This window comes from Mytilus trossulus, unplaced genomic scaffold, assembly GCF_036588685.1.
Source record: "Mytilus trossulus isolate FHL-02 unplaced genomic scaffold, PNRI_Mtr1.1.1.hap1 h1tg000128l__unscaffolded, whole genome shotgun sequence".
Taxonomy (NCBI): domain Eukaryota; kingdom Metazoa; phylum Mollusca; class Bivalvia; order Mytilida; family Mytilidae; genus Mytilus; species Mytilus trossulus.
Genome location: NW_026963301.1, coordinates 1253227 through 1269380, shown reverse-complemented (window position 1 = coordinate 1269380; position 16154 = coordinate 1253227).

Here is a 16154-nt window from a genome sequence, read left to right as displayed (position 1 = left end):
CTCTACCAAACCATGATGTTATTATTTGACATCCACCATATTGTCTTTTACATCTAATTCAAAAGCTATCATATATTATTTCAGGTAGTTTAAGTCGAGGTTATATCAGCCTTATTCGTATTAATATTGGCGATTTTGTGAATTAGAAGTTAAAAATAAGTTGACCATACCTGCTAATAAGTAATAATAGTATGAATTTTCAGTTACTTTTGTAATTCTCATACACAGATAATGGTATAGAACAGTGCCGCCAATTTGTGTGAGGCTGTTATCACTTCTACAGAAAATAAAACATACATTTTGATTTTAGAAAACTTTTTGTTAATGTGGAAAAATTATTAAAAGCAAACTTTTTTAAAGTGTGTGTTTAATATTCATAAATTATTAATACAATATTTGACAGCTCATTTTGTTGGTCCGTCTGCTCTTCACCTGTGTTAGTTTTAATATACCATTTGCATTCGAATAGTCGTGTTCTTGTTGTTACTGATGGAGAAGAATACACCGATGGGAGCGGAGGCATACGATCTATTTTGTTTTATTTCTTAAATTTTGTCATACTTTTTTAATTGTAGCAAAATTTCGTATATTTCATATTCCGAAAACTTAAGCGTAACACATTTCATATTCAGAAAACTTAACACTAAAAACACCAAAATTTTCCAGTTTAAGTGAAAACAGTTAGAAAAACAAAAAGTTAACAACAAATGCCTTCATATCATAATAAACCATGATAAATACAATGTGTTCCAATTTTTTTTTGATAATGTACTAATTTGAATGGCATGATGAATGAATCAGCGAGCCTGATAAAAACTTCCTGTAAAACAATTTATACATTACCCAAATAGATATACATTATCTTCGTTACCAACACAAGTGAAATCATTGAAACTAGTTCCGGAGTCATCGAATGAAAATCCCAATAAAGTTGCGGTTCCAAACGTAAATGTGCTCCCTGCATCATCATTCACCCAAGAGCTGCTTCGTAGATCGGATGGAACTCCTGAACAATCAGCATCTAAATATTAAATTTTGTGTCACAATAGGTGTTTTGTAGTATTTGCAAAGTTTTTCAGGAATTTCAAGATTCAGTGTACCCAGGTACCAGACATAATCCGGACTTTAAATATTCAATGTATTAATGTTAATGTACCAGACGTAATAAAAACTTTAAAAATTCAGTATAATCTTGTATCAGATGTAATCAGGACTTTAGATATATAAATTTGTAGTGTAATGTGGTATCAGACGTAATCATGCCTTGGAGGCATAATACTTTGCTCAGTGCTCGGAGCAAAAAAACATGCTCGAAACATGAAATCCAGCAATTTGATTGGTTGATTTTAAAGTATGAGTACATACATCATGCTCGAAAGTTTTATGACCGTGAGGCCAGGACTTAACACATTCAGTAAAATCTGGTACCAGACATTTAGTTTCTAATTTCAATACTTGGTATGATAAAATAATTAATTTCAATTATAATAGAACCTATCTACAGTATAAAAAAGATGATGTGGTGTGATTTGCAACAACTCTCCACAGAAGACCCCATGACACAGATATAAACAACTATATGTCACTGTACGGCAATCAACATTGCGAAAAATCCATACCTCATAAACAGCTATAAAAGTTTCCCAAAGGACAAACGTATTTTTGCTAACTTAATATCGTGCAAATAATCCATGAAATATTTGACACTGGACGTTATGTCTCTTGATCGTGTGTCTGTAGTGATGCTCGAAACTTAAATGTATTTAAAAAAAAATGACAACCAGTTTCTGATTTTAAGAGCTTTTACAATACCAGACTGAGAGTTGAAAAAAGGAAGCAGATTCTGCTGATAGGCCGCCCTGCAATATTCGGATTAATATAAACGCATCCTCGAAGTTTATAAGTACAAAAATATTTAAATAGTTCCACGATTAATTCCACTGTATTTGTATGTTCGCTCAGAATGAGCATGAAATACTTGCGACTGGCAAATAAGCAAAAAAGTCAAAAGTTAATTCATATGTTACAGATTAAATAAACAATTATGATAATCATTAATAACCGGCATTGAAAAAAACAATGCTAATAAATGACCACTTCATCATCTGTGTCCCCATCATAGAAAAGTCGTAAACTTTATTTCATTCGGGAAATGAGTTTATTTACGCTTAATGACGTGAGACATTATGGCGTGTTATAGTGGACACGTTCTGACGAATAACAACTATCGGACACGTTTGAGGGTTCTATATTCGTACACGTTTGGGGATATTGAATATTACGGACACGTTTGGAGAACATAGAAACGTTTCGGGGAATGGGACACGTTTGGTCGGACGGACACGTTGGGAGTATACATATATCAATATTAGGTATTATACAATCACTAAAAGAGATTTTTTTCACAGATTCCCTAATAAAAATTCACTGAATATAAAAAAAAATCTGACAAAGTTTGATTTTCCATGCATAAACTTTAGAAAATCTGACAAAGAGAGATAAAAAGTCCGGTGGTCCATATGTTTTATTGTATTTTGGTGAACAAAATTTGTTTTTGTAATACAAATAGACCAATGATTTTTTAATGCAATTAAAAAACAAACAACACTTAAGTTAAAACTATTGTACAATGATTCTGAATAAAAGGTATATAAACTAATTATAAGACTACCATTTATTTACTTTTGCATGGCACATTGTACATTGGATGGACATCTGCTGTTATGTAAATGTCTTGCTTTTTCGACAGGTACACACATTTTGTTTAAATAAATTAATTCCAGGACACCCATATTTAATAAACCTTGTTAATAACAGATGGAAGACAGTGTTTTGTCGCAAAGATATGACATTTTCAATAATTCAGCTGACAGTTAAAAAAAAGGGAATCAGTGGATTCAAACAGGTTTTTAGTGTATTACCTTTTACAGAAAACATGGAAAATACAATGATTGGTAGCAAGACGACAACTTTTCTTTAATTTTACTTGGGCAATTGCTTTTTTATTTTTTCTGTCACACTTTTCTCGATCAATAACAATATGTGCTGCTCTCCTCGCCGATCTTAGCTCTTATAAAATTATTACAGATAAAAATATCGGGTCATCGATTTTTTTTTTCTTTCAGTTACATATGAAAATAGGTAAATTCATAACACTTTCAATTATAAAAATTACATTGTATGTGTTATCGCCTTTATTCTCTAAGTTGTCTCCCCTTATGTGACAAAGTAAAAAACTAAAATCAATTTAACAAATATATTGTGTTGTTTTAGAAAATACAGCTGTAAATATGATGATCCACCTAACTTTCTAAATCTACATGACAAATCTTACACATAACGTCACGGTACCTAAATTGCACCAAGTACCAAAATTGGAACCAAATACCTAAATTGCACCCATTAAGCAAAAATAGCAGCAGAAACCTTTCAAGATCTCCTAGAGACTTAACAATTTGTATTCAAATAATTAGATACTATGCCCGTCTTTCAACATAGGTAAACTATTCAGATATACACAAAACGTTCACTGTATTTATCAACAGATGAAGTGTTTACTGAAAATGCAAAATGTATGAAAACTTCGCCATCAAAACGTCATATTTTTAAAATTAGTAATATCAAATTCTTCAAAATATTAAAAAAAAAAAAAAAAGCTCTCGTATCCGACTTTTGACGATGTAAATTTAAGCATGGATGCAGCATGTGTAATTTGGGTACTCCTTATTACAGAAGTATTAATTGTATTGAGGTCCGTTCAGATTAATTTTGATATGATTCCAAATGGATTCCAAATTAAATTGGTATAACCACATAGCAAATAATTAAACATCTACAAAATAAACATATAACGAATTCAAACTTAAGCATTAAATACGTAGGTAAAAAAAGCTGTCAAAATAGGTGGATTTCGGGTACTTTCATGTTACATTTCTTACTTCTTTCAAAATGTGCACATTTCATTAAAGATCTAGATCAATTGTTGTCTGCTACTTCAAAATCCAAAACAAGCCACCTTAAAAGTTTGGACACACGAACTGTTACTGACTAACAGCCAAATGATCATCAATTTTTTTGCAACAATATAAATTAAAGGCGAATCATCGGTATATATTTCAGCAGATATATATTTGTTATGCTAAGCCAAAATGAGGATTTTTTAATGCCTTTTTTGAAAATATAATAAAAAGTATAGGTTACCGTGGTATATTTGAGCTACAAGTTGGGCAAATTGATAAAATGTGTAAAGATTGTTCATGAAAAAATACATTTATGTGAATTAGAAGAAATCAATGAGATATACTTTTGGAATAAAATATGAGAAGACAGATTTTTTGGTATGCTCTAAGAAAATAAAAAAAAAGGTGTGACCGAGCTAATTTTCTTGCTACAAGTTTACAATGAAAAAAATCCCTTTCTAAATTTAGCAGTTATAGTTTTCTCCAGTTTAATGGCCAAATTGAAAAGAATGTAATTTAAAAAAAATAATTTGGATAATGCAATTAACCAGCTTTTTTTCTTTATATACATAAGCAGTCGTACACATTAACATGATGAATTGCAAATCTGTCTCAAAATGTGCAGATTTAGGCAAAGAACTAGACCGATTGTGTACTGATATTGTACAATCTAGTATGGCGGTACATGTATATATTGAATATACATTAATGTCGTTTCTGGGTCTACTGTTTTCTGACGAGCAGAGCATGATCATAATTATGTTGTGTGTCGTATATGAACATCCACAATGCATAAGATTGTACTTTAGGAAGGTAATATAGACTTCAGAAAGATGGCCCCCAAATATAGCAGTTTAACAAAATTGTGAAAATGTAATAATTTAGCTATTAACTGGAAAGTAATATGCTTCTGCTCCATAAATGTGGGCTGTTTTGGACAATATATCGGGTACAAGTAACATTAAGTCATGCTAAATTACTGAAATCTTCACAATTTTAGCAGTTTATTTAAATTTTAGACGGTTTTCGTCTATAAAGAAAGTGTCCGCATTCGTGTTAATTCATAATATTGAAATGTAAGTAGTATTTGTCGATAATGCATAACATATAAAAGTTGAAGATGAACACAGATGTGGACACTTCCATTTTTGACAAAAACATCTGAAAAGTGACGTTGTTTGCATATTTGATAGATTTTTCATATTTAAGCTTGAATCGGAGCGTTTTTAATGACTAAATCAGTTAGAATCTTTCACATAAACTTATTGAATCAATTGAAAAAGACACTTAAGTATTTTGAAAAGTGTCCGACATCTTTCGTTAGATGAACCTGAAATTTGAGGCCAAAATTGGCCCTTACCGGACCTACTCCTTAACCATCAACTGTTGTAACGTTATAATAAAATAATACTTAAATACGATTTTTAGTGATTATTGACGGACTGTACCAAGTAAGAAAAATGGCAGTTGTTCTCTTACAGTTCGTTTCTGTGTGTGTGTTTCTTTGTAGTTCTGTGTTGTTGCACGTAAGTGTTTCTGTTGTTTTTTTGCTTTATTCTTATAATTGATATATTTTGTTTAATGTTAGCTTGTAACTCGGATTTGTTTTCTCTCAATCCATTTATGACTTTCGAAAAGCGGTAGACTATTGTTGCCTTTATAAATCATGTTTAATGCAAGCTGATATATTCTTTATCTACGAAAACCGTGAAATATCTTACGAACAATGTTGAGATAACTATATTATGTACTCACCGACATCCAATTTGAAGAATAAGAACAATATTGATAAAACACTTATAAGCATACAGCTTTTCATTATTATTCATAAAATATTATATTTTGCACGATACTTATGCCCTTTTCACAAAAAATCTTATAGTGTAAAATCAACCTAACGATAAAAATATTTAGATAAGTTGTTAAGGAATATATTAGACTTACGATACATTTTGCACTTTAAATTGTTTTGTGAAAAGGACTACTGCTGTGTGAAGTACCATTTAATAACACACACCAATATTTTTTTGGCTTTACAAAGTTATACTTTCGGAAAATAATTAAACTTTTTGTCAGTATCAATCCGTAGTCAAAAATCATCTATAATTAACAGAGCACAACATGTATACTATTGTAAAAGTGTAAATAACGGAACACATTGACGTATTTTATTCAAATTTAGAATCGATGTTTAACTTTATCAATAGAGACGGATCAATTCACCAGTCCAACCGCTCTTCCAAGTGACAATATATATATATATATATAAGTACGTCTGAGTCAGTGACAACCCTACAACAGTTGTATCCATCGGATCGCCATCAATGATGGTGATACATGGCTGTGTACATAATGTATATACAACTCGTCTAAACATCAACCCAACAATGTTAGATCTGTAAATTTGCTTTCGCAAATATATATATATATATATTTATGTACGTGGCGGAAGAATTTTATCGTCTGATAATTTTATTAATATAACAATAGAATTGTAACAGGTTTTATGAACCCGAGTGTATTTAAATACGGCGGACTCGAATTGAAATTATCGATTAGGACGTTGACCATTCGCATGTACACACGTAGTTTTTGTTAGTTAAACTTAAGCACATATATATTCGAAAACAGTATTAAATGTACTTTTTGTAACATTTTTTGTTTGTTTTTTGTAGAGACAACCTTTTTAAATTTATTTAAACAAAGGACGTTTATATATTCTGTGACGTGGACTGTATTTGCAAAATTACAAACATTTGTAATTTGTTGTTCATTTGATAAACATGTGTTGTTATGATTTGGTATAATATAATCGAGAATGGTCATCGTGCCTGACAAGTTCTAAAACTAGTGTTTTAGTTATTTATATATGAATGAGATAAGAAAAAGATTGGGCCGAGGTATATAGAAATTATAAAGTCTAGTACATAAATAATTTATGTTCGTTTGAACGAAGAGAATTTAGAAAATAAATATATTTTACAGTTTATTGTGAGGACGTCTGTTATGGGGCATATATACGATACAAGTACAGGGGATGTAATGCCGTTGCTAAAGTGCAATGAAATTGTTCACGACGTCTAACTTACATATCGGTAAAACAGTTCGCAACGTCTAACTGATATCTCCACTTTGAAACAAATAACATTTGGATTGACTATGCATGAAGTTTATTTTTGCAAATTTTTATAAACAAATTACAGATGTTCTTTTTTTTTAATAAGATAAAAATACAAAAAATGAAGCTGCCCTTTGAAAGTGTGATAAATACCAATACTTTTCGAAAAAGGTTTAGATGTTTAAACACATTTAAAGCATACTTTGGTACGGAAGATTCAGTTTCAGATGCTTTATCAAAAACCAACTTGCCATTTAACCTAAAATATCATAAAAAGTATTTCTTTTTTTAAACTGACTATACTTACTAGTACTAGTATGAAGTAAACTCACTAGTAACAGTATATGATATTTTACAAGGTTAAATAAGAGTAAGAATGTTGCCAAGAACACAATAACATGATATCAAAGCGATTACGGCATATGTGCAAAGGACTGTATTGATACACAATCACCTGTACAATTCAATTGAAATTTTCGAGGCTTCACGAGTGTTATGGTTTGAAAGGCATCCAGTGTTTGATAGCATTAATATACATGTGCTTATATAAGGCGTGATCCTGTCATGGTGTTTACACACAAATACTTACTCATATAGCATTAGTGATTTTTCTACATACATAAATTGAAGATTAGTTTATGTTTGACCATTGATTTTAATATCTCACAGGTAGGTAACTCTTTGTCATGATGGCTATGGTACATTTAATAAGTTAAAACACAAAACTAACAATCTACGTGACAATTTCTGACAGAAAATTCCTACTCAAAAGGCAATATCAATAGATTACACATATTAAACGAATAATAGCAACTTTCATACTCCTGACTTGATCCAGACATTTTCTTATGTATAATTATGTAGAAGATGGAGTTTTAAACCTGGTTTGATAGCTAGCTAAACCTTTTACTTGAATGCCAATCGCATGAAATTCCGTTACTTTGACAACGTGTTGTAAACAAAACAAACATTCAGATTAAAAAATGTCAGAATAAGGACACAGCAATTATCCTTGTTTTATCATCTTTATCACTAAAGAAACTAACAAATATCTGAACAAACAAAGTATTGTAAAAATGAAAGAAAAAAATAAAAAAATTACAGGATGTATCTTTAAAAGAAAATATTACATTCCGCATGTTGACCTTACAGATGAATTCAACTGTAGGCTAAATATAACTAACAATACATTAAAAAAAAATCAGCCACAAATTCACGAGACAGGCAAAAATTCAAAGGCATAAGTCAAAACAAAAAAACAATAATGTTATTAAAAAATCCCACGATAAACGACGAACAGAAATGCACACAAGGTTACACCGAATACTAAAGTCTGAGCAACACGAACCCCACAATCAAGATCGGGGTGTTATTATGTTCGCCAGTATGTTAGGCAGATCCTTAACACGATATTATAATCGTCGTGTTGCTCATCAAACTACAAATCCCGTGATTAGTCTAATATAGGTAACATTGAATACGGGATTGTAATATAATCAGTTTGGACACATCCATGGTCATCTGTGGGCCACATATTCTATTACAGCAAATCAAATCGTTATGGCATCCGTGAGGAAGAACTAGCTATGAAACCATGTTCAACCCACCATTTTCTACATAAGAAAATGCCTTTTCCCAGTCAGGAATATGACAGCTGTTATCAACTCGTTTGGTGTGTTTGAAATATTTTTTTATTTTTTGATGAGGCCTTTCCGTTTTTGTCGAAAGCGCAACTTTTGTTGCAGAAAGCATGACATAGGGTTAGTAATCCGGCGGCGGCGGCGTTAGATAACCTTTTAAAAGCTTTAGAATTAAGAAGGTGGAAGACCTGGATTCCTCATACTTTGTATATGGATGCCTCATGTTCCAAGTTTTGTGTCAGTCACATGTCCAATATCCTTGACCTCATTTTCATGGTTCAGTGGATACTTAAAAAAAGTTAAGATTTTTTGTTATATTAAATTCTCTCTTATCATAAGTAATAGGAAAACTATATTTGGTATGTGCGTACTTGACCTCGACCTCATTGCATGGACCAGTGAACAAGGTTAAGTTTTGATGATCAAGTCCATATCTCAGATACTTAAAGCAATATGTCTAGTGTATTGGCTGTATGGAAGGACTGTAAGGTGTACATGTCCAACTGGCAGGTGTTATCTGACCGTGACCTTATTTGCATGGTTCAGTAGTTATAGTTTTTGTGTTTTGGTCTGTTTTTCCTATACTGCATGCACTAGGTCTACTCTATCTAGTGAATGGAATGATTGACGATGTACATGTCTAGCAATGCAAGCAGGCGTCATCTGACCTTGACCTCATTTTCATGGTTACTCAGTGGTCAAAGTTAAGTTTTGGAGTTTTGGTCTTTTTTTCAAATACTAATAGCAAAAGGTCAACTATATTTGGTATATGGAAATATTTGTTGATCTATATGTCAGTCGTGCAGGTTAATTTGACCTGGACTTCATTTTTATAGTTCATTGCTCAGTGTTAAGTTTTTCTGTTTTTGTCTGTTTTTCTTAAACTATAAGCATTAGGTCAACTATATTTGTTGTATGGAAAAATTGTTATCTGTACATGCCTGCCTGCCATGGTTCATCGGACCTTTACTTCTTTTTCATGGTTCATTGGGCAATTTTTGGTTTTCTTGGTTTATTTTATGTGACAGTTGTAATAAAGATTTCTATTTAGAACTATCAACATGGTGATTAGTGAAGAAGGTGAGACATTTAAGCTTGTGCACTCTTGTAAAAAATTTTCCTCGGAGTTCATTATAATTGTGATTTTACTTTTTTTATTTCATTCATCGTGTAATTTCCGTCCATCGACTTAACAAAGCTTTTTTTTTTGGTTTGTTCTTGCAGTGTTCATTGTCTGTGCTATCCCTTGATTTTTTCTTTCTTTTATTGCCCGTGCAATGTTGAATTTTCTTGCATTGTCCGTGCATTGACTTAAGAGGCAATGCCAGAGAAAACCAGGCAGAACTTAGAATTTTTTTTAACAACCGTTTTGAGATAAATGTGTTTATGTATTGTATATGCACCTTGTTTTGTTGGGAAATGACATTTTTAAAAGTCATATTGGGTATGAAAAAATAAATTTGATTTTACAGTAAGTTTGACTGCTTATATAGGGTAATAGGGGTATCAATTTCTCAACAAAAACAGCCTACAATATAACATTTTTTTGTTGCATCATCCTTGCAATTTTTAATGCTTGTACAATGATTTGGATTTACTTTAATTTTTTAAAGTTAATCTTATAATATTGTACTGATTGTGCTATGATTCGCTGATTTGTTTTTAAAAACTTTCCACTAATGACTTTAATTGAATTAAGATCTTTAAAATATCTATTGTCAAAACATTACACAACTATGTGATATACGTCAGCAATAAGAGTGAGCTTATAAAACGTGTATAAATACTGTTAAATCGGATTAAAAACCCCAAACCATAATAAATGCGTAAGATACCAAATGGATATATAAACTAGACGATAGTGTCTTGGCAAAAGCGCACAACAACAAAAAGGCAAACAGTACACAAAAGACAACATATAATACTATGTACAGAGCAACACAAAGCCAACCAAGAAAATCAGGGTGATCAAATGTCACGGAAAGGTAAAAAGACAGATCATGATCCATATGTGACATCAACATTATTCCTCATGTAACTACAAATATATTACATAATGATCAATCTACTCGTGGTGGTGTCCGTATAATGTTGAAGAAAAGATTCCAAATTTTCCTTCCGAAACTCGTTTTTCAAAAGATCCGTCTGTCTGGTCACGTTGTTTTTGTGGATTATATATTTCAGCCGTATGATGATTTTTTATAATGAGTACAATGTACAGTTGAATAAAAAACATCTTTTCTATACTCGGACTCGTGTTTCTTTTTAACTAAGGTTTACAGTGCGTATGTCTGCGTCTATTAAAATTTGGCTAGAATCATAGTGTTAGTGTGTCACAAGTACGGGCTTATCCAAAGACAGGAACCGCATCTAGTCTTGTTCGTATTGTTTTTTCGTGTTGATCCGTTTACATGTTTTGGAGTTTGCCTAACATACACTTTTGCTAAGTAGCTGAAACCCGTCTCCAAATGTGGAATTTTATCGCCGCCCCTAAGACTTATTTATGGCATTGAGCTACGTTGTGTTTTTTCATGGTTTTATTGCCCATATTTCTTATTTTAATTAAATATTACCATAAATTACAAACGAATGTCACTAGTGCGGAGTAATTTGTTTCAGTCTTTGTGAACACGAACTTCAAATGTATTTTTAATGACAATAACAAAATAAATAGTGTGCTTTTTTTCCTCATAAAATAGTATTCAAATAAGTACTTATACAATTTGTTGCAATAACAGATTTTTTTTTTAAATACTTCTTTTAAGTTTAACTTAGATTCATGATGCATGTATTTTAAACAGATTAAATGATAAATATAGAATTCAGAAATGGAGTTATTTACAAATTACATCTTACATATGTATTTAATAAGGTACAATTATTTGAATTATGTCATTTTTTATAGATCTTCTACTAAAGCGCTATAATTATAATAATTTTAGATTTTAAACATCAAGATAATTAAATACAATATGCAATTTTCTTATGTTAGAAAGAACGTGTTGGTCGTAAATGTAAGATTAACTCACAAAAAAAAAGCCACATTTTCTCTTCTATACAAAAGAAGAAATATTTATAAAATGACACAAGGAAACCTTATTTTTTTTTATTTTCACGTTTTATTTCTGTAATTGTAGTGAACTTTGTTCAAAAGGTTCGGATCAAATAACAAAACCTACAGAGCAGCAAAAATTGTAATCGAATGTCAAACGAATTTCCTGTTTTATTCTGTTAGATAACCATATTCCCAAATTTTGATGTATAAAATTATAAATAGATTTACGTTGGATAGTTTATGATTAAAACATTGTTGATTAAATGAAGTAAACACTACATTTTAAGATCAATCTGAAATAATAACATATATTTATAGCTACCAAATATCAATGGTTTATTAAGCTTGTATTTATTTTGCAATACTATCAAACATGTCAAACAATAAAGTGATTTACCATTCCGAATAAAGGAAGGTATCAGACATTGAAGAGTTATTCCAGCATCATTTTATTACATCATTATTTCTTAACAATGATATTTATAAAATATTATGGTATCGTCACATTTTTTTATGATACAATAACCTCATTGGATGATATCTTTGGCGGAAGCACATGCGATACATCCTCATTCTTTCAATATTCAAGCTGTTGGATGGTCATGCTCCCCGTATTGTCGGCAAAGTATTTATATTCGTATACTTTTACTTACATTTGCCTTGGTGACGATACATCCTTGGTGGCTTTTAAACCTTGGTGGTCATTAATATATGCCTTGGTGGCAATAGACCTAGGTGGTCATTAATATAGGGTTTGTGACAAAAGGCTGTCATTTTTTAATTTTTTTTTACATTTGCCTTAGTGGCAACATCCAATTAAAAATAATAGCCTTATGGGCTTTAAGACATTGGTGGTCATTTAAATTCTCCTTGGTGGTCATTTATATTCGCATTGGTGGCTTCTTGATAGAACTGTAAGGTAATGTTCGACCTTGGTTGCAAAATGTTTTGAGATGTAGAACTTGGATAGGTATTATCAACCCAGGTAGTCAGATATTTGTTATACCGTACGTCTGTTAAACGCAGGCAAAGTGCTATCGCTATATGATATGTCATGTGGAAGTGGCGGCTCTGGCTATTTTGGAGAAATGTTTTTGAAAAAAGAATAATAAATTGTTTATAAGGTAAATAGTAACTTTTGTAACTTTTGAGTGTTGTGGACTTTTAACGATTATTACATTGTACATGCTGATTGAAAATGTTCTTAAAAGACTTTGTTAGAAAAAAAATAGAAATATTGAGAAACTAGATAGTGTGCCATTTCACAGTGATGTGTATTGGAATATAAGGTGTCTTAGTCGTGGTTCGCGTTCAGCCGTCTGTTTGATTCTACATAGAATTGAATATAATGTTTTTGGTTTTCAGATAGTGTTTCCTACGGCTTTGACTAGCTGCGGAATGACGAAGAAGCAATTTGACATAACACAATAATTCATGTCAATTAGTTCGAACTACCTAAAAAGAAAGGATTTTCTGATGGGAACAAATTACAATTGAAAAAAAAAAAAAAGAAATAATGAAATTTGTCAGTAATTTTATGTTGTTAATTATTGGATGTGTAAATCATTGATGGATTGCAATATGGAAGATTAAACATGTCAAATAATTGTCTTGTGTATGGTTTAATTGTTTTATTTGAATTTCTATGTCTACAATTCGAGGGACATTGCTTCTCTAGTGGATTGTAGGCAAAGAAATGTTTCCTTTTCAACGTGTGGCTTATTCTGTATTAAGTACAACATGTACAAATTAACAAGTTGTTATGGGTGTATATATTTTCGGTAAGGTTGTGACGAATGAAGTGAAAATACAATTGTCAATTTTCCTGATTAGGAAGTAAAGAGTGAGTTTGATTCAACAACAGTAAAGAAAGAGACAAGCCAGCATGGTTAGTACTTGGAGGTATGTGGTCAAATTCATGAGAATTTATTGAACAATAAAACAATTTATAAAGGACTGTGTACACGTATCTTGAAATGTTAAGTACTAGCTTTATAAAGTAATTAAGAAATAATATTTAATAAAAGTGTTGAAGATATTTTTGTTTTGAGTATAAGGAATACCTCGCTAGTGGTGTAATTTGAGATTGGCCTGCAAAAATGAGATTACCTTAGCCGTATTTGGCACAACTTTTTGGAATTTTGGATCCTCAATGCTCTTCAACTTTGTACTTATTTGGATTTATAAATATTTTGATTTGAGCGTCACTGATGAGTCTAATATAGACAAAACGCGCGTCTGGCGTACTAAATTATAATCCTGGTACCTTTGATAACTACTGTATGGTTTATAGAGTTGTATATGCCCATTACTTAACATTAACTTGGTGCAAGCTTATATCAATCACTGAGGATATGGGTATAACCTCATTGGTTGCTATCTTTGGCGGAAGTACACGTGATACATCCTCATTCTTTCAATATCCAAGTGGTGGTTGGTTTAAGTCCTATGTTTGGTTAGACAATACATATTGACTGCTGGGTTGATGTAGTTTTTGATGAGTAACCCCTCTCCCTGCCATAAAATGTGGATATGTTTTAATATTTATTTTTTGATATTGGTAGTACATGTATGCGTTTGATGGAGCTTACTGCTAGTAGTCTGTTGTTATTTATGTATTATTGTCATTTTGTTTATTTTCGTTTGTTACATCTCCTGACATCGGACTCGGACTTGTCTTGAACTGAATTTTAATGTGCGTATTCTTATGCGTTTACTTTTCTACATTGACTAGAAGTAGAGGGGGAAGGTTTAGATCTCACAAACATGTTTTACCCCGCCGCAATTTTGTGCCTGTCCCAAGGCAGGAGCCTCTGGCCTTTGTTGGTCTTGTATGATTTTTAATTTTAGTTTCTTGAGTATAATTCGGAGTTTAGTATAACGTCCATGATCACTGAACAACTATACATATTTTAAGGGGCCAGCTGAAGGACGCCTCCGAGTGCGGGAGTTTATCGCTACATTGAAGACCCATTGGTGGCCTTCGGCTGTTGACTGCTCTATGGTATGGTTATTGTCGCTTTGACACACTCCCCGTTTCCCGTTTTCCCGTTTTCAATTTTATTTTGGGTTGATGAGCACGAGACATTAGAAAAACAAAAATATTAACATGGAATTATGCTGACGAAACACCCATTCGCTTTGGCAATTTTCAAGGGTAAGTGGATTCGTATGATTGTGCTTGCTATTTCATTACAATGGTAAAACAGATTATATATTTCAGATGACAATAATGTTTATTATAACTAATGCTTCATTTTATGAGCTCCACAGAAACAACTGATCACTATATCCAGTGAGGTCTTACTCATACCATAGTAGTCCACATTTTGTTTTCTGAAACGTATAGATATTATCTTGTATTCGGTTCTCTCCTCGAGAATTTTCTATATCCACAACTTAATATGAACTGGATGCAAAAGAGAAACGAAAGATACCAAAGGGACAGTAAAACGCATAAATCTAAAACAATTTGACAACGCCATGGCTAAAAATGAAAAAGACAAACAGACAAACAATAGTACACATGACACAACATAGAAAACCAAAGAATAAACAACACGAACCCTACCAAAAACTAGGGGTGATCGCTGGTGCTCCGGAAGGGTAATTAGATCCTGCTCCACATTTGGCACCCGTCGTGTTGCTTATGTGATATCAAATCCGGTAAATAGTCAAGATTATATAAATCGCTGATGATATGGGTATAAGATGTGTTGTATTATGTTCACTGTTGAAACGAATTAACAATCTGTAACTTTCTATTAAATTGGTAGTGATTTCTATGTAATTGTATTAGGTTATCAGAAAATGTAAGACAAGTTTTTAAATGAGTTATCCTCCTTAAAAGCATATTTATCTTCATCATAGATATAATTATTATCTTATTATCATTATCATTTTTATACAAAAATATACATGGAGTTTATAGTTCACGTCGTTTTTTTTTATCAGAATGTTGGTTTATCTCAATACATGTAAGCCTATAGAAATGTAGAGGCGAACCAACTGTTACGAAAAATAAACGTGCCTTTATATGAAACATATTATTTCATTTACAGAAGTATACTCTTACAATAGAAAATACATAAAATAAAATTAAAAACTGACCAATATTAGACTTAAAAAATAAGCAGACACTCTATCTGTTTTCCCTTTTTTTTTAACTTTTATATGTCACAGTAAAAAGGTGAAATTAGGTATTACACGTAATTACTAAACATTTCAGTAAATACCTTAAATCACTAGTTAATTTAGTAATTACATGTATTTACTAGTTGTTTCAGTGATTACGGGTATTCAGTTATTTTTTTGTCATTTTTACAGCTATTTACTAACTTGATATTTTGGTTAAAAATTCAAGACATAATTCAAGATATTAA